The 23,987-nt window shown below is 40.1% G+C and overlaps 1 long non-coding RNA gene across 2 annotated transcripts; it reads left to right on the forward strand.

The window, feature by feature from the left end:
* The first annotated feature begins 1,338 nt into the window (after positions 1-1,338).
* On the forward strand, positions 1,339-16,899 carry LOC132683120 (uncharacterized). 2 transcript variants are annotated; one of them, XR_009612057.3, is made up of 4 exons: positions 1,349-1,393; positions 1,833-2,021; positions 9,844-10,026; positions 14,890-16,899. It is a non-coding gene; the product is annotated as an uncharacterized LOC132683120 (long non-coding RNA). The 2 variants fall into 2 exon arrangements; XR_009612058.3 differs by lacking the exon at positions 1,833-2,021 and having other exon boundaries at positions 1,339-1,393.
* The last annotated feature ends 7,088 nt before the right edge of the window (positions 16,900-23,987 follow it).

Below are 23,987 nucleotides of genomic sequence, written 5' to 3' on the forward strand. Positions count from 1 at the left end.
TAAGGGTATAAAGAAGTAAAAGATGTTGGAGAACCATTGCCCTAACTAAAGGTCGTTTGAAGCTTCCTCTTGATGAGCAACTCTATGTCCCATGCACCTATGATTTTTGGTGTCACCTCGGGTGGTCACCACACTTTCCTCTTTCTGTATCCCTTCTGATCTCTTCTCTCTTGGTGTCCTTTAACTATCCAGGAATTGACTTCAGTTTATATAGAATTGATTGGATATTTCATACACTCACTCAATAATGAAGCACCTAATACAGGCTAGTGATTGCGCTTGGTGGGGGGGTCAAGGATGACCACAAGAACATGGCTGCTTCTTTGGTTTGGCTCACAGTCTAGCAGTGGAGAGAGGCTGTAAATAACTAGTGGCAGCCCAGGCACTCATAGGGGATTGTATAGGACAGGGAGGTGATCCAGGAAAGGAGATGATCATCTCTTCCTACGGGGAAGTGGGGCATAGTGGGTCAGGGAGGTTTTAGGGCAGAGGTGACTTTGAGGGAACACGAAAAAGAAATATAAAGCAGCAAATTTATATGTAAGGAATGCAAGGAGGGAGAAGGGCATGCAGCTGAGGAAATAGCAAGAGCAAAGGCACAGTGACTTCATGGGGCAGGGTGTTTTTAGAAAAGTCCAAGTGGTTTGTTATAGGATGAGAAGCTGGGAAGGGGCCAGGACCCATTAAGTAATGGTAAAAAACTTGACCTTTATTCCTAAGACAGTGGGAAATCATGGAATAGTTTTGGGCATATTCACCTTTTGAACTGTAGTAAAGGTTCTTCAACTTGTTTAGGGGCTCTGTTCACTTGCTTCCAAGAGATGCTGCAGTGCTTGGCATGACTGATGGGTGGGGCCTCTCTAGAGAGAACCCTTTTCAGGCTCCTAGCAGTCCATTAACGGCCCTTCCATTTTTTTGTGGAGTGGTACAAATGATTCTGAGTATGGATGGCAAGATATGTGTCCTTTTGATTCATCGGTGTACATGAACCACCCAGGCATTAGTCTCTATACTCTAGAGAGGGAGGGGCTATACAATAATTAGAAAGAGCTATCTTTACCTTTAATTATGACTACTTAGAAGTTATAACTAATTATAACTTTATGTTTGTAACTAATGACAATATTTTTGAGCACTTAAAATATAGACACTTTTTATGCATACAGCATGTATTAATGCATGTAATCCTCACAGCCACCCCTTCAGGTAGGTCCTATATTATCCCCCTTTTTATTATAGGGTATTGAGGCATGGAGAGTTTATGGGATTAAATAGTGCAGTCTGGACCCTGAGGTTGCACTCTGGACTATGACCCTGCACTGCCTTCTGGTAAGGAGTAGGAAACTCCATGGAAGAGGTTGGGGGATCTGCAAGAGGCTGGAGGTTCTACAGGGTAAGTTCATTCCGGTAAGAACTTTTCCCTCCTCACCAAGGCCAGAGTGACTGGAGAATACATGGGTTAGAAGCCCAACCAGCAGTTTCAGTATTACCTGGGAACTTTCTAGAAAGGCAAATTCTTAGGCCTTCAGACCTACCGAATCAGAAACTCTAAAGTTGGGGCCCAGAAAACTGTTTCTAACAATCCCCCTGAGAGGTTTTGATGCATAATAAAGTTTGAGAACTTTTGGATTTGAGATACATTTTTGGGTAGGGGTGTGGGAGGGATGGAAGGAGGGAGCCTAAAGCTCTTTTCTGAGGTTGTTGCCATCACCAGAGTAAGAAATCAGAGCCTGAAATCAAATCCTCAACATGGGCTGCACTTTAGAATCATCTGGGGTAACTTTTATTTTATTAAAAAAATTTTTTTTAATGTTTGTTTATTTTTGAGACAGAGAGAGACAGAGCATGAATGGGCAAGGGTCAGAGAGAGAGGGAGACACAGAATCCGAAGCAGGCTCCAGGCTCCAAGGTGTTAGCACAGAGCTCGAGGCGGAGCTCCAACTCATGGACTGCGAGATCATGACCTGAGCCGAAGTCAGACACTCAACCAACTGAGCCATCCAGGTGCCCCATCATCTGGGGTAACTTTTAAAACATATCAGTGCACTGGTTTCACCACAAACCTATTTGATGAGAATCTCTGGGTGACAGAACCTTGCCATCAGTTTTTTAAGAAAAATTTCCCAGGTGATACTAATGTGCAGCCAGGGTTAAGAATCAGTGGTTCTAAAACTTGAAGACGCATCAAAATTTCCTGGAGGGCTTGTTGAACAGAAGCTATTGAGCTCTACTCCCAGAGTTTTTGATTCAGTAGGTCTGGGCTGGAGCCTGAAGATCTGTATCTCAGGTTCCCAAACAATGCTGATGCTGCTGGTCCAGGGACCATACTTTGGGAATCACTGCCTTACATTTTCATCAATAGCCCTAGCAGGTTGAGCAGAGCAGAGGCTCTGGAAACTAAACCCAAAATAGGAACCGGAGGTCCCCCTCTTACTACAGTTAGCTGAGCCAAGCCAATGTGTCTATGATGTGATTGATCTCGATGAAGTGAAAGTTTAAGTTAATTTCCTATATTTTTACCTGCTAGACATATTTATTACTTAAATTTTTAGATGTAAAATTTGTTTTTCCCTAATTACAGTGGCTGCTTGAAATTTGACAAAGAAAGCCTGATTTTCAGAGATTTCTCAGTTTTGTCCCTTAAAGGATTTCCCCTACATGTGAACTTGCAGAATGCAAGTCCTCTGAGGGGAATGCTAAGGTTTGAGTTCTCATTTGAGATCTGTAGTCAGAAATCAGGCTTTTAGAACGTTCATAGTTATGGGGCATTCAACGTAATACTCATTGCTCAAACAACTTCTTAAAATAGTCCAAGGCAATTTAACTTTTATTTCCTCTATAGAGCTTGTCACCATTTATTAATCTTAATTTCCCTCAGCATCACATGTCAGATGAGAGACTGATTTTTCTCTTCTGTTTCCATAACATTAATATTTAAATGGCAGAGCGTGACACTCATAAACAGCTACGGAGGAGTGGGGTGATATTTCTAGGAAGGAAAACCTAGAATAAGTGCCATATAAAGTCTTTTCCCTTAAAAATGTCCAAAACAAAGCCAAGAAAACATGCAGGTGCACCTTGAAGCACAGAATAGAAAGATGAAGAGGCATTGCCTGTGAAATGAATAATATTATGTAAAATGAATGACATTGTTTCAGAGATTTCCATTATAAAACTGAAGAAGCACTGGGGAGGTAGAGGCGGAAGGCTGTGCAGGTGGAGATGCTGGCAGAAATCTTTCTACTTTGAACACGAATTCAGCTCACAGAAGAATCCAAAGCACGTTCTCCGCTTGGTTTGTGGCTCCAGGAGGGAATTCAATTTTATTACTTTAGATATCTATTTGGCATCAGTTATGTGCTAGGCTCTGGGCTACAGGTGGCAGGAACACCAAGATGGATGAGGCAAAACCTTAACCTTCAAGCAGCTGGTAGAGAGGATCAGGCATAAGCCCTAGTCCCAGGAGACCTGCGTTAAGGAGAGATGTAAACAAAGTGGTGGGGCACATCCCAGAGGGCAGAGGGGGGGATTAGGAAGGCATTGAAAGGAGTTTTGAAAGACAAGAGTCTTAACAAATGTAGATCGGATATTTGGGTAAAGGGAGCAGTACTGATTCACTGTACATTTCCAAAGTATTCACTGAGCTCTTACCTCATGTCAGGTACTACCCCGGGTTTTAGGGATGTCAACATGAATAAGATTTTTTTCCTGCCCTCAAGGAGTGGGGAAAATAGGCAAGGTCAATTATAGTAGGGCAAAGGCTTCCTGAAGGAAGTGATGTCTAGGCTGAGTCCTAAAGGGTGAGTGGAGGTTAACCAGAAAATGATGGAAGGAAGTGGAGAAGGGAAAGCACTCTATTCAGAGAGGGAAGAGCAGGTACAAAACCTTGAAGAGAGGGTGTATCAGGCATTTGTGGAACTGCAAGACCCCCCCGCCCCGGGGTGGGGAGCATAGAGTGTTAGAGCAAGGAGAACAGGAGACGAGGCTGATATGGTATGGGGGCCAGAGCAAAAAGGGCCTAGCTTTTGGACATTTGCCCATGCAAAGCATTTAGGTTTTTCCTATGAATTATGGGGAACCATTAGAGGATTTTAATTTGGGCACTGTATGACCAGATTTAAAGTTTAGAGAGACTGGCATGGAAGAGGGTTTGGTTGAAGGCAAGACCAGATGCAGGTGATGGTTTAGGAACTTACGGCAGTAGGACAGGTGTGACATGATGGGGGTTGCTAGACTGGGTGGAAAGGGGGGTTAGGTTAACAAACTAGAGCCAATAGACTAGTTGCCTGAGAGGGTGTGTGGTAGGAGAGAATAAAAAATGACTCCAAGTTTTTTGGTATGGGCCACATGGATGGTAGCACCACTAGAAAGTTAGAAAATAAAAGAAGAGTAGGCATCAGTTGAGAAATGAGACTAGATGGTGAGTTATGGGCACATTGAATTTGAGGCACTTGTGGAACATTCAGATCAAGAAGTACAAAAATCACAGTTGGATGCATGAGTCAAGATAGAGATCTAGATAGCAGTTGAAGCCATGGGAGTAAAAGAGATCACCCAGGATGAGTGCAGAACGAGAAGGAATAATGAAAGATATTTCTATTGCCATTTCTTTCTTTTTTTAATGTTTATGTTTATTTAAAGTTTTATTTATTTATTTATTTATTTATTTATTTAGAGAACACACATAGAGGAAGGGCAGAGAGAGAGGGAGAGAGAGAATCCAAAGCAGGCTCTCCACTGCCAGCATGGGCAGCCTGACGTGGGGCTCAAACTCACAAACTGTGAGATCATGACCTGAGCTGAAACTGAGAGTCGGATGCTCAACTGCTCAACTGACTGAGCCACCCAGGCACCTGTTACCATTTCTTTTTAACACTATATTCATGATTCTGGACAGTTCAATAAAGTAAGAAAAGGATATTATAGGCTTAGGGATTAGAGAGGAGGAAATAAAACAGTTAGAAAAACCCAATTACTCTACCCACAAATTATTGGAAAATATATGAGTTTCGTAAGGTGGCTGGGTATAAGATTAATATGAAAATAAGTTGCGTTCCTCTCTACCAGTAAAAACTATAAAACAAAATTAAAGAGAAAACGACATCTACAAAATTAAAATAGATTAAAATCCAAATAAATTTAAAAAAAAGTATCTAAGAGTAATTTAGCATTAGATGTGAAAGATCTCTAGGGGAAAATTATAAAACCTTATTAAAAAATGTTAAAGAAGACCATGAGGGGCTCAGTCGGTTAAGCGTCCGACTACAGCTCAGGTCATGATCTCACAGTTCCTGAGTTTGAGCCCCGCATTGGGCTCACTGCTGTCGGCACAGAACCTGCTTCAGATCCTCTTTTCCCTTCACTTTCTGCCCCTCCTCCCCCATCTCTCTAAAAAATAAAACATTAAAAAGCAGACCTAGATAAAAAGGAAGATACTATGTTCATGGATAAGACATACTTAATATCATAAAGATTTTAATTATTATCTGTAGATTCAGTATATTTCCAATAAAATCCCCAGGGTTTTTCATGGTATTTGATAAAGTGATTCCAAAATTCATATGAAGGGGTAGAGGGCCAAGAGTAGTCAGGTTATTTCTGAAAAGCAAGAGCAAGGAGGAAGGACTATGTAGATTGGTATGGGGATAGAAAAATGGACCAGAGGAATAGGTTAGGGATCCACAGATGAAACCTCGGAGTGGGTGTGTGTGTGTGTGTGACAGATGTGGCATATCAGAACAGTAAAAGAAAAAGAGTGATCAGTAAATGGAGCTGGAAAAAAGTACTTATCTACTATTTATATGGAAAAAGATGACATTGGATTCTTGCTTCATACTATATCAACTCCAAATAGATTCAAAATTGAAAGATACCTTAAAGAAAATTGAAAGACAAGTTATAAACAGGTAAAATACTGAAAATATATAGAACTGCAAAGGATTAACATTAAAAAATGTAAATAACTCCTACAAATCATTAAGAAAAGTGCATGTACACACACACACACACCAGTAGAAAAATGAAAAAAAACAAATAGAAAAAAATCACCATATGACCAATAAACTTGTAAAGGCATGTTTAACATCATTAGTGAACAGAATAATGTAAATAAGAACCATGATGAGATATCATTTCACATCTATTTAATTGGGTAAAAATTAAAATGTCTGACAATGCCAAGTAGGCTTGCAATAACTCTGGGAAAGAGTTTGACATAATCTCCTGAAGGTGAACATGCAATCAGTTCAGAAAAGTGTTTAGCATTGTCTTCTAAAGTTGAATATTTACATTTCCTATTGCTCAGCAATTAATTTCCTAGGTATGTATCCAAGAAAAACTCTTGTTCCATGCATAACAAGATTCAACTACAAGAATGATCATAGCAGCATTGTTCACAATAGCCCAAACCTGGAAACAACCTAAATGCCCAACATTAGTAGAGTAGGGAGCAAATGGTAAAATATTCCCATGACATAATATTGTCTGTTATTATCTAAAAACAAATGAACCACAGTAACTTGCAACAATATGGATGAATCTAACTATCATCATGTTAAGAAAAAAAGTAGTCTTCCAAAGGTTACTTACAGTATGATACCCCTTTTAAAAATAAAGTTAAAAACAGTAATATATATGCACATATACATATGCTTTGTATATGTAATTTATATTCTACATGTACATATATAATACATGTAAATGCAATAAAATTATATACAAAGGAAAGGAAAGGAAGGGAATGAAATTGGGATTCAAAAAGATGCTTATATCTCAGGTGGGGAAAGTAAACAGGAAGATGGAATGAGGGGTGGGGGGAAGCATATGGTTAGATTTAGATCCCTGTCAAAGTTCCACGTTTTTTTTTGGGGGGGGGGTGGTGGTGCATTCATGAATGCTTCACACATTATTTAAAATAACTAAATAAAAGTAGCTCAGGCATGGACCTATGATGAGAGGATCATCAATCAAGGATTATGTTGAATCCAATTCTGTGCATCTGTGGTCCAATTAGAGAAAAATAATTTTCTTGAATGAATGAATGAATGAATAGAAAATCATCAGTGACAGTGATCAGAGAGAAACCTGGTGTAGGCAGATCTTTACTACACTACTGAATTCTATAACAGGATGTACTTACTTGCTGGGGCATCTCTTTGGGGAATTATAAGTGAATCAAGGAAATTTTGGAAAAATAAGTTATTAGGGTAGGTTTTGCCTTGCCTAAAAATGTTGCTAGGTTATTCCTAAAAATTATACCATCTATCATCCCTTTATAACTTTAGGAATGCAGTCCTTTTATGCTTTCTTCTTACATTTTTTCTGTGCCATTAAAGTGAGCTGCTATTTGGATGATTTGCAACTGAGTTATATGATCTAAGTTATGTGGACCAAAGGAGACCTATTTAAAGCACAATATTTCTATTTTAAATTGTTTAAAATAGATAAAGCATACAGAGAATTAACAACACCCCAAATTTCTAATACGATACTTTAAGAGTATTTTAAATTTTATACAAATCATTTTCCTCCTATTATTATCAATTAAAATTTCATCCAACTTGAATTCTATCCCCAGAGTGTTATTGGACTCTTTGTCTCTCATCCTGAATCTTGTAAGTTGCAGCTCGACTGTTTAGTTGAACCACCCGCTGTGGCCTGCCCACTTCACGTGACCAGCAGAGACCCCAATAATGGGATTTTCCAGTTACCTGGAAGTGCAGGTAACAGTGGTTGACTGTTGACCCAACTTTATGAGAACAATTCAGAAATGGTTTTCTTGTTACTCAGCAACACCTGCCCTTTACCTGCCCTAAAGAGTTGTTCAAAATGATGACGGTTAGTAATGAAAACTCTTCTGAGGGATGCATCCTTAAACATCCATCATGTCATTTGTCCCCACAGCTTCCTTTCAAGTAGGAACTTTTTTTCTCATTAACTCTAATGAGTTAATTCACACACTTTTGCCTCTGATTTTCCCATTTTGAGGCAGAAATGTCTTGGGGGGTGGGAACCATGCTGTGTGTGATGGGCGTCAGAACACTCTTCTGGATGTGAACGTTCTCATAGCTACACACTCCTTGGTTCTAAACTCTTCTCCCATTAAAAAAAAGCCAGTTGGTCACCAGCTGTTGTTTCTATTGCTCCAGAATTGTGCCTGGACTTTTGGGCTTGAGATAGAACTATATCCTTTTGCTAATTTCTTCCCTTTTTCCCAGTTAGTAAAGTTTCTGAGGCAGAGCCATAAAATGTAAGGATCTTAATAGAGCATAACACAGGTGCTCTGACCTCACTTTCACAAATTCCCAAATTTCCACAATGAAATCTCTTTTAAACCACACTTAGATTTCATTTCAAATGTTCTCTTGTCAAGGATAAGCTTTCTTTCAGATAATGACAATGCAAACTTAATTTCCAAGACAGATAAAATGTTCCACTAGATCATAAGCCCCTGGAGGAGAGGGTGCTTCATATGACCGTGTCCTTGGAGCCTAGCACCTGGCATGGTATATAGTCAATTTTAGAGACTGGAGGTGAGGTTTTGGGCTAATGTGATGATTTGATAGCCTGGGTATTCAAATCATGCTCTGTCAATCTTCCCTGTCTTCCCAAGGTCTTCCTGGGAAGCTATTAAGTTTGCTCCTCAGGCAAGCAACCTAAATACCAGTTTATCTCTCACCTCTCTGTCAGCCCCTAACCTGAATCTTAGAGCCATGATACTCGGACATGGCTGTGCAGAGATAGAAACCAAGAGCAGATAAAGGTGGCTTGTCCCAAGAGTGATTCAGAGAACATTTTCCAGCCAGGTCTCAGAGTAGAAGAAGAAGACTAAATTATGGTGGCTGACCCACTTCTAGTACCAGGACCTACATAAGTCTGAGGCCAAAAGGTGAGCACTATACCTGGGTGCTGATTTTAGAGCAAAATAATCCTGTCTGCTAGTAAAAAGTGGCCCCACTGACTGTCCTGATCAATAAGATTAGCAATTCCTTCTCTTTAAAGGGAGAGCTGATAAGAGAAGTTGAATAGCAACAAAAATGGTGAAGTCTTCTCTCCCTTGCTGAGCATTCAGTACACGTTTGTTAAAAGAATGAATGAAGTCAAGTGGTGTTGCTAAGGAGTTGTTACTAAGAGAGATACCATTTGCATGCAAATTTTATGTTATTAGCAACTAGGACCCTCTAGCAAGGAGGGTGATGGGAAGGGCCACTATATCACTTTTCTGAATAGGATGTGGATGGAGAGGAATTCCACCAGTATTGTGCAAAAGCCTGAAGAAGGAGCTTGGCTTTAGTTATGTTATGTTTAAGACTATGATGTCAGGTAGACAAGTTCTGGAGACACTATCGAAACAGGAACGAATTTTCATGTGAAAGTTCAGAATATTGGATTTCCTCTTCACTTTCCCAGTCCAGTCCCCTTTTCCCCACAAATGGAAGAAAAAATACAGGCCCTAGTTTCTAGGAGATGCCAAACTGAGCCAGAGCTAGTAATGTTTGGCTTCCACATTTCAAAAGCTAATAGAAACTGGAGACAAGTTGGGAAATAATATGCACATTTGCATAAATGTTGGGAATATTGCATAAAAAGTTGGGAAGTACTTGGAATGGAAAATTATATCATTCAAAGGAGAGGGTAGGGGCAGCTCTATCTCTTTAAGAGAGTCTTTAGCTCAGCTAAAACACAGTAGAGGAAAAGGTCTGAGGTTGCATCAAGATAAATTTAAGATTGGGAGAACTTTTTGACATAAGGATTATAAAAAATCAGAAAATCCACTTGTATATTCCCACCTCAAAGCATGGTGTCTATGAGATGATAGAAAATGTTTTCTCATTGAATGAGCAGGTCATGGAATTGCCATTCTTGAAGACTTTTATGACCAGCACATGATGCTTTGCATTTTTGATGGAATAATGACAATTGAGCAGATGATTTCTCACCTCCCTTCCAGCTCCTTAATTCTACAAATGTCCCAAATTGGTTGATTGGTTACTCCAGGAGACCCTAAAGAGTATCTAGAAGCCACAGGTAATCTTTTCTTCGCAGCACGAATCCACACTCCCACCTTGGTTTTCCACCAGAAACATTTAGACTTTCATCTCTATTGGAAAATTGCTGTCATTGTTTCCTTTCTATGTGCTGTTATTTATTCTAATCACTGAGGCTGTGTTACTCAGGTCCCTCTGATACACATCAATGCAAGTTATACATGTGAGGCTAGGAGGGGAGAATGAACTTCTAAGCTGTAGTCAAATTGGTTTCCTAAATGATGCTGCACGTTTTAACTGGAATTTGTGTAGTATTCTAGTGGAAAAAAAAAGGTGGGGGTGGAGGGAAGGGTTCCTTTGGTTTTCAGGCTGTTAACTGTAATTAGCCTGGTTTCTGAGATGTAATTATCTTGCAATCTCAAAGCAAACACCCTAGAGGAAATTGCACTGTTAAAGACAGCATGGCATTAAAAATAAATTATTACCCCAGTGCCTGCTATTGCTGCTTATGCTTTGTGATTTGTCAGAGTTTCCGTTAGCAAGAGCTTGTTTAAGGCTGGAGATGTGCAGCCATGTTGCCACTGTTTGTTCTAGAGAGGTGGGAGGTGTGGTTTGCTTAGTTATAATAGAGTGATTGTCCCACTCACCAGAATGGCTCAGAGGTCAAGGAAATAGAGCTCTGGGAGTCCTCTTTAGCAGTGGACATTGATGAGTGAGTAGAGTGGGGCACCATAATCCAAAGATCAGACAATTCAAGCTCTCCATAAAGAAAAATTAACTTGTTTGGAGATGACTGAGAGGAAACAAGTGAAATTCCAGCTATTTTAGGGACAAACACTGAGTGATCATGAATCATTGTCATGAATCCTAGCGCCTGGAAAGAGCTTACTGTGAGGTTTGGAATCAGAGACTTGTAGGTTTGAACATGGGATTGTGCAGGTGGTGTGCTCCACAAAAGCTCCCCCACTGAGGTGATAACAGAAGGCTGACATCCCACCAGTGCCCCCTGACCAAGCTTTGTGTCCATGGAGCTGCACCCAGTTGGAGGGAAGCACACATTTTCCCAATTTGTCTACTCCATGGGAATGCTTTACAGAATTTATCTGACCAGAATAATTGTACCATACTTTAATGTGAGTTCTATAGGGTAAAACTTCACAGCCCCTTAGCACTTTATCTTTGCTGTTAATTTAGTGCTGGGGCTGGCATATCTATCTATGTATCTATGTATCTATGTATCTATCTATCTATCTAATCTCAGAAGGAAAAAGGGGCAGGGAACCCTATATAATTTGGAGTTGAAGATATGATAGTATAAAAAGGGAAGGTATGACCATAGTGAGGTATATAGAAGGATGAAAGAGGAGTGTGGGGGGATTTCAATAATTCAAAGAAGGCTTGGACTAACTGGAAATTTTTACTTTTCTTCCATTGGGCCAAGCTGCTTTGTGTTGGAAGTAATTTGACTAACTGGAATCCACAGATTTTTATTAATAAAACTTCATTTTGGCCCATATCACTACTTTCCCTTTTAAATTTCATTCGTATCTCTGATGTTTTACTAAATGAATTATGAAATGGAAGGCAAAGTAAGTCTACCCAGGTTGATATCTCACCATCAGGAATATAAAGTTAAATTTTCTCAGAGCTATTAATTGAGGGTTATTAACAAAATATACAAAAAATACCTACTCTAGCTTTATGAATTTTAACTAGAGTAGAATGTATGCCCAAAGATCATTTCTTAGGTTGCTATAACTCTGTGAGTGATTTCACCACATTGGCTCAATAGATGCCTTATTGGATTTTTAAAGGCTAAAGGGCAAGAGGAAAGTTCACAATTTCCCTTTCAAAAAGTTTTGTGTCAGTATTTAAAAGTTTGAAAAGAATTTCTTGGTTTCAAGCCCAAAACTTTTTTTTGTTCTTTTTTTTGGGTAACTTCTTTGAAAACAGAAACTCTTGGTAAACAAAAAAAGTGACCTTACTAATTTAACTCTCAATTAATAAATAACATTGCTCGTCTAATAATATGAACAACAGTGCAAATTATAATGTATTCTTTTCAGACTTTAGAGGGGATATGTATGAGGATTTCCATTTATGGCAAGTTGGTGAACTAATTAGTTGGTGAAGCCAAAAATTTCTCTTGACAACAACAACAACAACAACAACAATAACAACAACAAAACAACACTAGAATATGGAATAAAATGGAATGGACACCCTAAATGCATTGCAGAATTTTCTGGAGGTTAGGAAAGGAAAGACTCAGGGACCAAAACATGAAAAAGAAATAGAAAATTAGAGTGGCAAATGTACATTCAGTTCAGCTGCCCTGGAATGTGTTGCCAGTCTCAATAAGCAGTGACTTCAGTTTAAAGACCACAAGAAGTTGAGGCCCTGGGCATTCTTACAGCAAGATGTTTGAACTGAAACCCCTCTCCCCACAAAAAGCCTTCAAAGGGCTGAACTCTCAGTAAAATGGTGACTGAAAAGTTACTGGCAAAAAACAAAGCAAAAAAACCCCAAGAACCCTATAAAAATACCCAGCCGGCTTTGCTTAGTGGGGAAAAATGTCTCATGAGAATTCATAAGGACAATCCTATTGTCCTTACTTTCATGCTCCAGGAAATCCAAGAAAAGAAATTAACATGAAATTGGTTCCAGACTAGCAGCACCTATGGAGCACCACTCTGGAAGGACATCCCTTAAATTCGATTGCACAAGATTTCTACAGCTAAAGTCCTGCCAAACTCAAGATCATGATTCAAAATTACCATATATGCAAGGAACCAATCCACCACAAGTGGACAACCCACTACAAGGGACAAAAGAATTAAGTCCCTAAGGCTTCAGATAATGGAATTACTGGACATATTCTCTAAATAAAGTTGTTTAAATTGATTAAAGACACAAAAGAAAGAATAAAAAATACAATAAAGAAATAGAGCATATATAATTATCAGCCAGTTTTATACAGAATAAAATAGAACATCTAGAGATTAAACTATAAAACTGAAACTAAAAACTCAAAAGACAGGGTAAATAGATTAGGCAGAGATGAAGAATGAACTGGAAGTGAACTGGAAGATATTTAAAGAGAGATTAGAAAGAAGGAAAATATGAAAACAAGGTTAAGAGACATGGAAATATAATGAAAAAGACTGAGAAATGGAAAATAAGATTTTTTTTGAGGACACAGTAGAAAGAATGAGAGAAAGATAATACTAGAAGAGCTAACGCCTTGAGAATTTTCCAAAATGTTGAAAGACATGAATTTCTAAATCCAGGAAATATAATAAATGTCAGACACTTTTATTTTTTAGTAAAAATAATTCCCTGTTCAGATACATATTGATTAAACTTGAAAACCTCAAAGACAAAGACAAAAATATAAAAGCAACCATAAAGCAAATAAAGACTACTTACTAAGGAAGGAAATTAGCCTGAGAGCAGACCTCATCAAAGAGACTATAGAAACCAGGGGACAGTGGAATAACTTCTTTTACATGCTAAAAGAAAATAATTATCAATCTAGAATTTTAAATTCAGCTTCATTATGATTCCATATGAAGGTGACTGTCTTTATAAACATTTTTAGATAAAACCAGAGACAATTTACCGCTAAGAGAACTTTGCTGAAGGATTTTCCAAAATGAAGGTGCTCAATCTGGCTACACATTAGAATCATCAGAAGACACTTACAAAATACTGATACCTGTGTTATACCCCTAGAGTTTAGATTTAATCCTTCTGCAGTACAGACTGGGAACTGGGATTTAAAAAATATCCCTACGTGATTCTAGTGTGATGTCAACTTTGAGAACCGCTTGTATAAAAAGGATGCACTTCATGAAGAATGAAATTGAGCCCAAGAAATAATGATGCACAAACAGCTTGGGGGATGGGCAAAATAGATAAAGGGGATTAAAAGGTACAAACTTCTCATTATAAAATAAATAAATCACAGAGAGGAAAAGTGCAGCATAAGGAATATAGTCAACAATATTGTAATAATATTGCATGGTGCACATGGTGACCACACTTACTGTGCTGAACATTGAGTAAGTTATAGGATTGTTGCATCAGTATTTTGTACACCTAAAACTAATGTAACATTGTATGTCAGTTATACTTCAATAAAAAAACCCCAAAACAAAAACAAAAACAAAACAAACCCAAGTAGTTGTTAAACATGTGGATAAATCTAAATATTCCTTGACTGGGTAAAGAAATAAAAGTATTGATTAAGAATATGAAAGTATCATAGAATAGATTACTGGACAGAAATAACATAGGAAGAAAGGGAGGGGATTAGAAGTTTAAGGCATTTAAGGTCCTTTTTATTACTCAGAAGAAGGGTAGCTACATTAACTTTAAGGAGCCATGTTAAAAATTTAAGGGAAATACTAAAAGAGTAGGGATGTAATATGTAATTTCTAAACTGGAAGAGGTATTAATTTGTCAGGAGTGTGAAAAGGGGTTGTAGAATGTAGGGAGGTCTGTAACAAATTTAATGACATATTAGGCACATGGCGATAAGGACTCTGGAAAGCAAGGCAATGGAAACAGGAGGGGGTGAGACAGTTGCAGGAGATCCTACAAATTAAGAACTGATGTGACCTGGTGACTAATTTGCTAAGGGTATGTTGGAGGAGGAGAGGGAGAGACACCTTCACTCTCAATATGGCACACCAAGGTGTTTAGTCAAGGTGAGAGACTAACTCTGGCTCATATAAAGGGGATTGTTTGTATTGAAGCCATATTCAAAGCAAACCTTTAAATGGAGAAGACCTAGAACTTCCCTCCAAAGACTTAGCTTACATCCCAAGCTTGCCTTTTCATTGTTGGGTATAAGTGCCTAACATGTCATCACTTATACAACTCTAACTTTATTTTTTAGGTAAAATAGAAATTTAGAACTGTTATAAAAAGAAAAACAAAAAAGGCTTCCAGGTGAGAATACCTTCATTGTTTTCATTGTCTACTTTAAATATCGTATGACTTCATCCAGATTCATGGTGGACCTGCGGTGGATTACAAATGGCTGCAAATTCTTTGACACTCCTTTCATTGAGAGATGAGGTCCATTTTCTGGCCGTTGAATCTGGGCTGGTTTGTGACAGCCTTGATGAATGGAGTATGAGTGTAAGAGATGCCATGCATTTCTAGATCTTCTGTCTAAGGGGACTGGTAGCATCTGCCTTGGTCTCTTGGGAGCCCTGAGTCAGGATGCAAGAAACCCAACCACCGAGAGGTCTCTATGCTGTGAGAAGCTCAAGCCACATGGGGAGAACCTGGAGGAGAAAACTCCATGTGGAGAGAGAAGCCAAGGAACATTGAGGTAACGTGTGAGTGAAGAAACTATCTTGTAGGTGGATCATCCTGTCCCAGCTGCCACAGCGGAAAATATGCAGATCAGAGGGGAAGTGCCCAGCTGAGCTCTTCCTGCATTCCTCATGTACTATACCAAATAACAGCAAACAAGAAGGTTGTTTCAGGTCACTCAGTTTGTGGGTAATGTGTTAGCCAGCAATAGAGAATCAAACAAGTTTTCTTCTTTAGAAGACTAATGATACAGGGACCCCAGATCTCATTGTTATGACTTCCCACTGCCACTTGCCTTCTTTTGTCTTTTCCCCTATTTTTCACTCTCTCTCTTTACTCTTCAAGCTTTTACTCTCATTGCAAACACAGCTCAAAACATTTCCTCCCATGATTTTGCTTTTGCGTCAGTCTATTGGAGTGTCTTCCGTTCTTCTCATTGGAAGATTTGCCTTTCTCACCACTTGTAGTTCCAGTTTTATATACTACAGTCTTACTATATTACCCCAGTAGGATGAATCAGAATTTGTGGAAAAGAAACTATGTTTTTTTTTAAACTTTTGCTTATAATACAGACGTTTTTAAAGGAATGTGGTTTTTGCTTGTAGATAACGCAACAATCCACACTAACTGCTAAGTGCTTTTAAGCTGGCATTCGTCTAAGCCTGCTTTAATGAACAGATAACTCATTTATAATTAGCAGTGCCAATTAATTGGCATGCAAACAATTAAGGTGATTAAAGTGCTAAAGTTCTTAAGAACAGTTTTTCCTAAGTAGGTTATAGACAAACCCTCCCTGACCCTGCATCTTGTTTACATGATTAAATTGCTGAGGAAGCCTTTATGTACAGATAGCACATGAGGAAATTTTAACTCAGCCTTGGTCAGATAGCCCTGATTTTGAATAAGTGAGTCCCATCTATGAAGAATTTATTGTGCTCTGATTTTCCAAATCAATAGTTTTTTTAAAAAAGTTTGAATTATGTACGTTTGTTGGCATCCTGCCAACTCATTCTCCTCTACAACAACCACCACCCAAGGGCCTCTGCAAATCTGAAGCACTCAAAATCCCACCCAGATCACTTTTCTGTGCTAGTTCTTACATCTTTCTTATATCCTAGAAAATGGATAGAAGGCCGTGAGGTTTTATTTTAGATGGCTATGACTTGCTTCTAATAGAATGTACCAGAAATGACATTGTGTGATTTCTAAGGCTAAACCAAAAAAGACATTGCTGTTCCTGCCTGGTCTGCTTGGACACCTGCTTTTGAGGCTCTGGGCTGCCACGTTAAACTGTCGACCCCCTTGAGGCTGCCACTCTGTGAGGAAATCCAGGTCACATGGAGGGGCCTATAGAGGTGCTCTGGTTGACAGCTCCAGCTGGGATCCCAGGTAGCAGCCAACATCAACACCAGACATGAGTGAAAATGCCCGAGGATGGTTCCAGACCCCAGCCACTGAGTCACCTCCAGCCTTCAAGTCTTCCCAGCTGAGGCTCCAGACATGCTGGAGCAGAGACAAGCCATCTCTGCTGTGCTTGTTCCAAATCTCCAACCCACAAAAGCTGTGAGCATAATAAAATAGCTGCTGTTTTATTCTACTGTATCTGATTTGTATTTGTATTTGATTTGATTTATATTTGTATTTGTATTCTACATACAGTAGATTACTGATTATGTAGCAGTAGTAATTGGAAGAAAAGCTTTTTCTTTCTCCACTTAAGGCTCTATACAATGTCCACCTCCATTTTTTTCCCCATTCGCATGCTCTTTTAGTTTCTGTTTTACCCTTAAATGTCTCACTCTACACTGTGTTTACTGGCTTTTAATGAAATTCCCCTCCAGTTCAGTTGGAAGTAGCTGGAATTCAAATCTTCTTTGTCAAGTTATTAACCCCCTGGGTTTCAGTTGCCTTGATGATGAGAGAATCATACCTACCTATCTTAAGGGTTTGTTGTGAAAATTTGAGATATTGTAGAGAGAGTACCTGGTGTACAGGAGGCATTGGCTCTAGATAAACGGTGCATAGTATTAGAAGTTTTCAGGGACAAGTTATGTAACCCCAAACCTCAGTTTCCCACTTGCCCAACTCACACTGCTCTAATTGAGAGTGCATAGTGTTCTCAGAGGGAGTCTGTGTATGTATGTGGGTCCACATATGTGGTCTGTTCTCTGTTGAATATATGTGACTGCATGCCGTCATAGTCCATCCATCACTGCATGAGGCTAGAAAACAATAGCAACAACTGAATCAAAGCAAACCAACCCCCAAACAACCCTAATCTGTCATCATGGTTATATTTACCTAAGGAAATTTGCAAATCACAGAGACAAGATATTAAATAGAACTCCCTGGGTGGGATGGTCTGTGGCACAGCCTCAAGTCTGAACAGAAAGGTCTACCCTTTCCCTGGCTAGAGATATTTTTGCTCTCTGGAAGGGTACATTCTCTGTAGCAGAGACTCTGGACATTTTGATGGTTCATGGACAATTTTACAGGCTGTTGGCCCTTTGTCCTGAAAAACAAACACACTCATAACCCCCAAAACAATTTGCATGCCATTTTAGAGTGTCCATAGTTGCTACAAATAATTGATACTGGAGCCTGCTGAAAAAGCCTGTGGAAACTAGAACGCTTGGGTTTGTGATCTTGGGATAGACTACAGTTCTAACTAAATCAGGGAGGGCTGCCCTAAGGGATCAGGGCTTTACATAACTTATATAATCCTCAGGAGAAAGGGCCCGTGAGGTGTTTTATCTCTATTGTATCATAAGGCTGAGAGAAGTTAAGTGACTTTTCCAAGATCTCAAAGCTAAGAAGTTAGTGGGGCCCAGATTTGAGAGATGATAACATCCAATTGTTTTTTGTTACTTTCTGTTTGTGTCTTGGGGTGTGGAGATCTACTTCTCCAGACAGATCATGACTGGGGAACTTGCTAGTCCTAGGCTTGTGGTTTTAATTTCTATCCCCTCCTCCCCTCTTTCCCATCCCTGCCTACCTGTGGCCCTTTCAGCTACCAGAGTATGGTGTGGGGTGGCAGGGGAGGGCATGCTTTGTTGCTGGATAGGCTTAAGAGAAGCAGTAAAAGAGAGTGGTATGAGCAGGGGCTCCAGAGTCTGTGTGCTTGAGCTGGAATCCACTGAACCTCCCCAGACAAGCCATAACCCCAAGGCTTATTTAGCACTTTGTTTTACAAAGAGATTTTCCTTTGATAATAAGATAGGCATGCAAGCAAGGCCTTTCTATCTCCATTTACAACTGTGGATACAGAACTTTTTCAAGGAAATTGTCTTACCAGGTCTTCTGATTCTGGTTCCTGGTCTTTTTCCATTATCTTCTACCTGCCTCCTTTGGAGAACAAGGTTAAGAAGTGCCATTCTGGGAAATTGAAGCTACAGGAATGAAAACATGATGGCTTGGGGCAGTAAGTCGTAAGTCACCATAATTGGGAGATGGCCTTCCTGTTCTGGGAAGCAGCCATCACAAATGTAGCTAATGTAGAACAAGCAGTAATCTGGGAAATTGTAACATGAGATCACATAATGGCAGTGGCTTTGAAAGATAAGTTAACTGATAAGGAATATTGAGAAAGGAACACAGGAGACTAAGACTTTGAAAGATTTCCTCTAATGTTGCCTGAAGAGAGCGTGATCTGACTTCAGATGACCTGTACTGGTTCCTCAGACTGAAATATCCCTCCAGTGGAGAAGGGCAATTCATCATCAAGCAACCAGAGGTGGAAAGTAATTCTCCGAAAGAACATCCGGCTGTCCTGGCTCATCTTCTCAGCTCACCCAGCAGAGAACTTGCAATTTGGCCTCCTGAGTGCTGATGATCAGCATGGGTTCTCTCAGTGAGGACCCTCCTGCTGGGAGCTAATATGGAATATTGGTCTATCAATCAGTCTCTGTGAGTTCAGCTCCTACAGTTCAGTCACTCATCTGATCATCTCTGGTGAAACTGATAAACACCCTGATCTTGCTCAGATGTTGAGCAGATTATGGGCTTTGGGTCCCTTGTTTGGTGTAGTCATACATGGGAGGCCCTGAAAAAGAGCCTTTCTCATTATGTGACCTTGGTGGTTTATAGAGACCATAATCTTGTTTTGTCCAGGAACCCAGCATGTCCACCTAGTCCTAAAACTTCAAAGAACAGATGTTTTAAAGGATGAGTTTGAGCAAGAATCTTACAGAAGCATTTTTAAACACAACCTCATTGTGAAGGTTTCAAACTTACTCAGGTTAGTGCCCCAAAACAGAGGTGGAACAAGCCTTCCTCCTACCAGGCTAGATGAATGGGATGTCCCTTTGGGCCTAGAGTGTCCTGAAGCTTTGAAGGAAAGGACCTGACAGGACACAGCAATATCTTAGGAGGCAACCTGGTAGTATACCTTTTGGGTAACAACTGTCAGGCCCTGGGGCAGATGGAGAGGTAAATGGCACAGTGGGAGGAGAAGGGGAAGTTCTCATTGGTCTGGAGGCTGGGAAGTTGGTCGGTGAGGATGCCAATCAGGTTTGGCTCCTGGGTGCTCCTTGCAGTGGTGTTTCCCATGGTCCTGCTCACCTAACTTTGGAAGTGCCCCTACTCCACAGTGGGCAAGTCCCTGAGTCAGTTGGGCTGGGGAAGTAGATCCCTATTCAGTGGATGTGGTGCTCTGAGATTCCATCATAAAGAAGTCACTAGGTGACCCAATGAGCAGACCCAGGATTCTGTGTTGCTGGAACTCGGCAACCCAGACAGGTAAGAGAGTGGCAGAAGCTGAATGGCCTGGCTGCTAAGGCAACACATTATATATTGTCCTGTTGGCATAGCAGAGTTTTGTGAACCCCGGTAAAATGGGGGTAGGAAGTATCTCACCTGGTGTCTGAAGTTGGGTGATAGTAGGAAACACCTAAGTTGGATGGTATCTGTGTTAAGGCTCACACCTTTTATCATGATTAAAGAAGATAATATACAATGCAGTCTTTATACTATGCCTGATAAGTGCTTAACAGTGGCAACCACTACCATCATCATCATCATCATCTTGAATAGTACTTTACACTTACGTTCATGTTGCATTTAGAAAGTCTGAGAGTTAGCTATAGAAATTATAGTTAATTGTAATACACTTGTACTCTGCCCCATGTTGGTCCATATTAGAGGCTGGACCCTCAGTGGCTTCTCAGAGTTGGAATAGCCCATGAGGAACCAAAGTATCATGCATATGTTAATCAGGATGGTATAGAATAATATGGAAGCTGGGGTCCGTGGAGACCCGGAAACCATATCGTCTAAGGGTAGTGTTTTCTCAACTCTAGCTGGTTGTTGCCATGCAAAGATGTGGGCTCAGAAATTCTAGCTCTTCTGATTATTTATGAAAGTATGAATCCAGATTTAGGATGAATTTAGGATGAGTTTTTAAAATATGGTAAGCCAAACAAAGTGTGTCTGTTGGCTATATGGGGTCTGTTATCTGTCAGTCTGGGATACTCTTCTCTGAAGCAGGAATCCTGTGTATGGCCCTCCTGCCCCATGATCATCTAGTGAACCCCACACAGGATAGTCTGATTGTCCTTTCTAAGTCCTACCTCTCTGGAAGTGTGACAAGTCCCCAGAGTTTCAAATCTGGAACAGGGCTGGGTCAATAGGGCTATGGCTGCAGCCACCTGCTATTGCTTACGTGATGTTTCAACAATAATTGCATTGGACACAGACTCTTGCCCTCCACCCAACATCACCCACCCCAGGTCTGAACTCATCTGGAGAAACTGGGAGTGTGAGTGTTCATTTTGTTTACAACCTTGCTGTTGATGCAAGCTGAGACTTAACCTTGTAAAACCTACAGAAAAGAGGAGTCAACTTGAAGCGGCAAATCCTCGGCAATACTAAAATGTAAATGTAGGACTAGCTACATGGATGTGCAACCAGTTCCATTGCACGAGTCCTGTACTCAGAAGGGCCTCACCCCTGATTTAATGCTCTACTTTTGCTGTCTTGAAAGTCTTAATAACCTTCCAACAAGGGAGCCTGTGTTTTCATTTTGCACTGAGCCCCACAAATTATGTAGCTGTCCTGCATAAATGTGATCAGAATTGGAAGCATACCACACAAGCGGATTTTTTTTTGTTTTTTGTTTTTGTTTTCGTTTTGTTTTTTGGAAGCTCCTGAAACTTGATTAGTTTGAACTTTTATGTGAGGTGAGGTAATAATGCCCAGGGAAACCAGGGAGCAGGAAAATGCTTTCATGACCATTTTAAAGATGAGGGGGATTTCTCCTGCTTTGTGGTAAGTGGAGAGGGTGGGGAAAGAGTAAATTTCCTGTGATGTGATCACCTCCCAGGGCTTTTTTCCCTTGTCTCAGGTGCTAGATCTACATTAGCTGTTATGCAAAGGGGATGCAGGTAGACATGGAATTAATTGTGGGAATAGCTGTTGTGTTAGCATTAGAAGAATCTAGAGAATAGACAGCATCCTATGAATAAGAGAGCCAGGAGACTCAATTGTTTTTCCTGGTCATTTTTAAAAAAAATTTTTTTTTAACATTTATTTATTTATCTTTGAGAGACAGAGAGAGACAGAGCACAAGTGGGGGATGGGCAGAGAGAGAAGGAGACACAGAATCTGAAGCAGGCTCCAGGCTCCAAGCTGTCAGCACAGAGCTGGACGAGGGGCTCTAACTCACAAACCACGATATCATGACCTGACGTGAAGTCGGACGCTCAACTGATTGAGCCACCCAGGCGCCCATTTCCTGGTCATTTTTAGGTCAGCAAAACTCTCAAGTTGCTGAGGAATAGGTAGGTGTGTGCTGGGCTGATTAGAACAGCTTTACTGATGCATTTTAGTCGACACCACGAGATCAAAACATAGGGCACCGATAAGCTGCTAAAAGGCCCTCATTGAACCTCTTTTGGAGATTTATTGGTGCTGGAACCATAGAGTTAATTCCATTTCTATTGCTCCCTTATTTATTGCACATATGGTCTGCTGCAAAGATCTCAACTGCAGAACTTTGGGTACAGTGGAAGAGTCCAATAGGGCAAATCTTAAAAATGAGAGTTTCGTCTTCAGACTCTTTTGGCCAAAGAGTCAGAGGCTACAGCTATGGAACTTGCTCCTAGCAAGAGAGGAAGCAGAACTTGAAGGGATCTATCATATTAATGTTCTTCTCCCTAAGTCTCAGAGAGTTGCAGATCAAGAAATTTCTCTGCAAACTTGACGAACTGGATAGGATGGCCAACTAATAATGACTGGAACAACCCATCAACCTAGGGCTCAACCAATAAAAGCAAATGTTTCCCCTGGATGATCACCCCTCCCTCTGCAAACTCTAACACCCAAATCTCTGGGACTAGAATAACATTAACTAGATAGAAGAATTTGGAGGAGAATTGACATCTTGATTATACTGAATTCTACCTGGGAACATAGGATGTTTCTAAACTGATTCTAATTTTTAATGTCCTTTTTTGAAAATCTATGGTCCTTTTTACTTAGTCCTGCATATTTCTTGTTACCTTTGTCTCTGGATATTTCATATTTTTTAATGTTATTTCAAATGTCATCTTTTTTTTTTCATTATATTTTCTAACTAGTTCACTAGTTCTTACTGATATATTAGAAAGCTATTTTTTGCATATTTATTTTATAATGACCACTGAACTCTCTCATTAATTCTTATACTTTTATATCTTTTTTTGGTAACTAATCATGTAATATGGAATGTAGCATTAATGCTGCAAATGCATTCTCCAGAGTCAGTCACAGAAATCACTAATTGACATCCCATCAAGGCTGGGTGCAGTAAATCCTTCTCAATTTGCACTCTGTTGGGAGACAATTTTCTATGGGTTTGTCATATTTCTGCACATATTCTGAGCACAGAACGCATTGCCTACTGTTCCGAACTGTCTATTCAAGGTTGTTTGTAGAGCAAACGGCCTTGGAAGATAGAGATAGTGTCTTGTGCCAAGCAAAGGACACATTTGCTTATAGACTTGAAAGGTATCTTCCTCATGAGCAAAGGAAGGTATATTGCTAAGGATCAAAGATTCAGATTCTTTTGAGATCTGTAAGATACACACTTCTTCTGTAACATGTCTCATTGCATGTGCTGGTGTCCTTCACATCACCTGGTGGAAATTGGGCTTCAGGGAATAGTGCAAAACGATAATTCTCTGGCTACTATTATTGTGAGTAATAAGTAGTCCTTCATCTCCAACCCAGCAGTCTTGTGTTTCCTACCAGCACCTTACCATAAAAGTACAAGAGAGTGTAAATAGGGCAGTGGGCTTGTGATCAGAAAGGGCCTGGGTGAGCAGATCAACAACAATGGGGGAGGAAAGAAGAACATGGCTATGCCAGGAGGGTCTATGAAAGATCACTCTATCCCCAGTCATGCCACAGAGGCTTTTTCATTTAATATGAAACAGGATTTAGTCTGGCCTTTTCCTGCCTTTTAAAAAATTAATTAATTGGGGCGCCTGGGTGGCGCAGTCGGTTAAGCGTCCGACTTCAGCCAGGTCACGATCTCGCGGTCTGTGAGTTCGAGCCCCGCGTCGGGCTCTGGGCTGATGGCTCGGAGCCTGGAGCCTGTTTCCGATTCTGTGTCTCCCTCTCTCTCTGCCCCTTCCCCGTTCATGCTCTGTCTCTCTCTGTCCCAAAAATAAATAAAAAACGTTGAAAAAAAAATTT

This window comes from Panthera onca, chromosome C2 (assembly GCF_046562875.1).
Source record: "Panthera onca isolate mPanOnc1 chromosome C2, mPanOnc1 haplotype 2, whole genome shotgun sequence".
NCBI classification, from domain to species: domain Eukaryota; kingdom Metazoa; phylum Chordata; class Mammalia; order Carnivora; family Felidae; genus Panthera; species Panthera onca.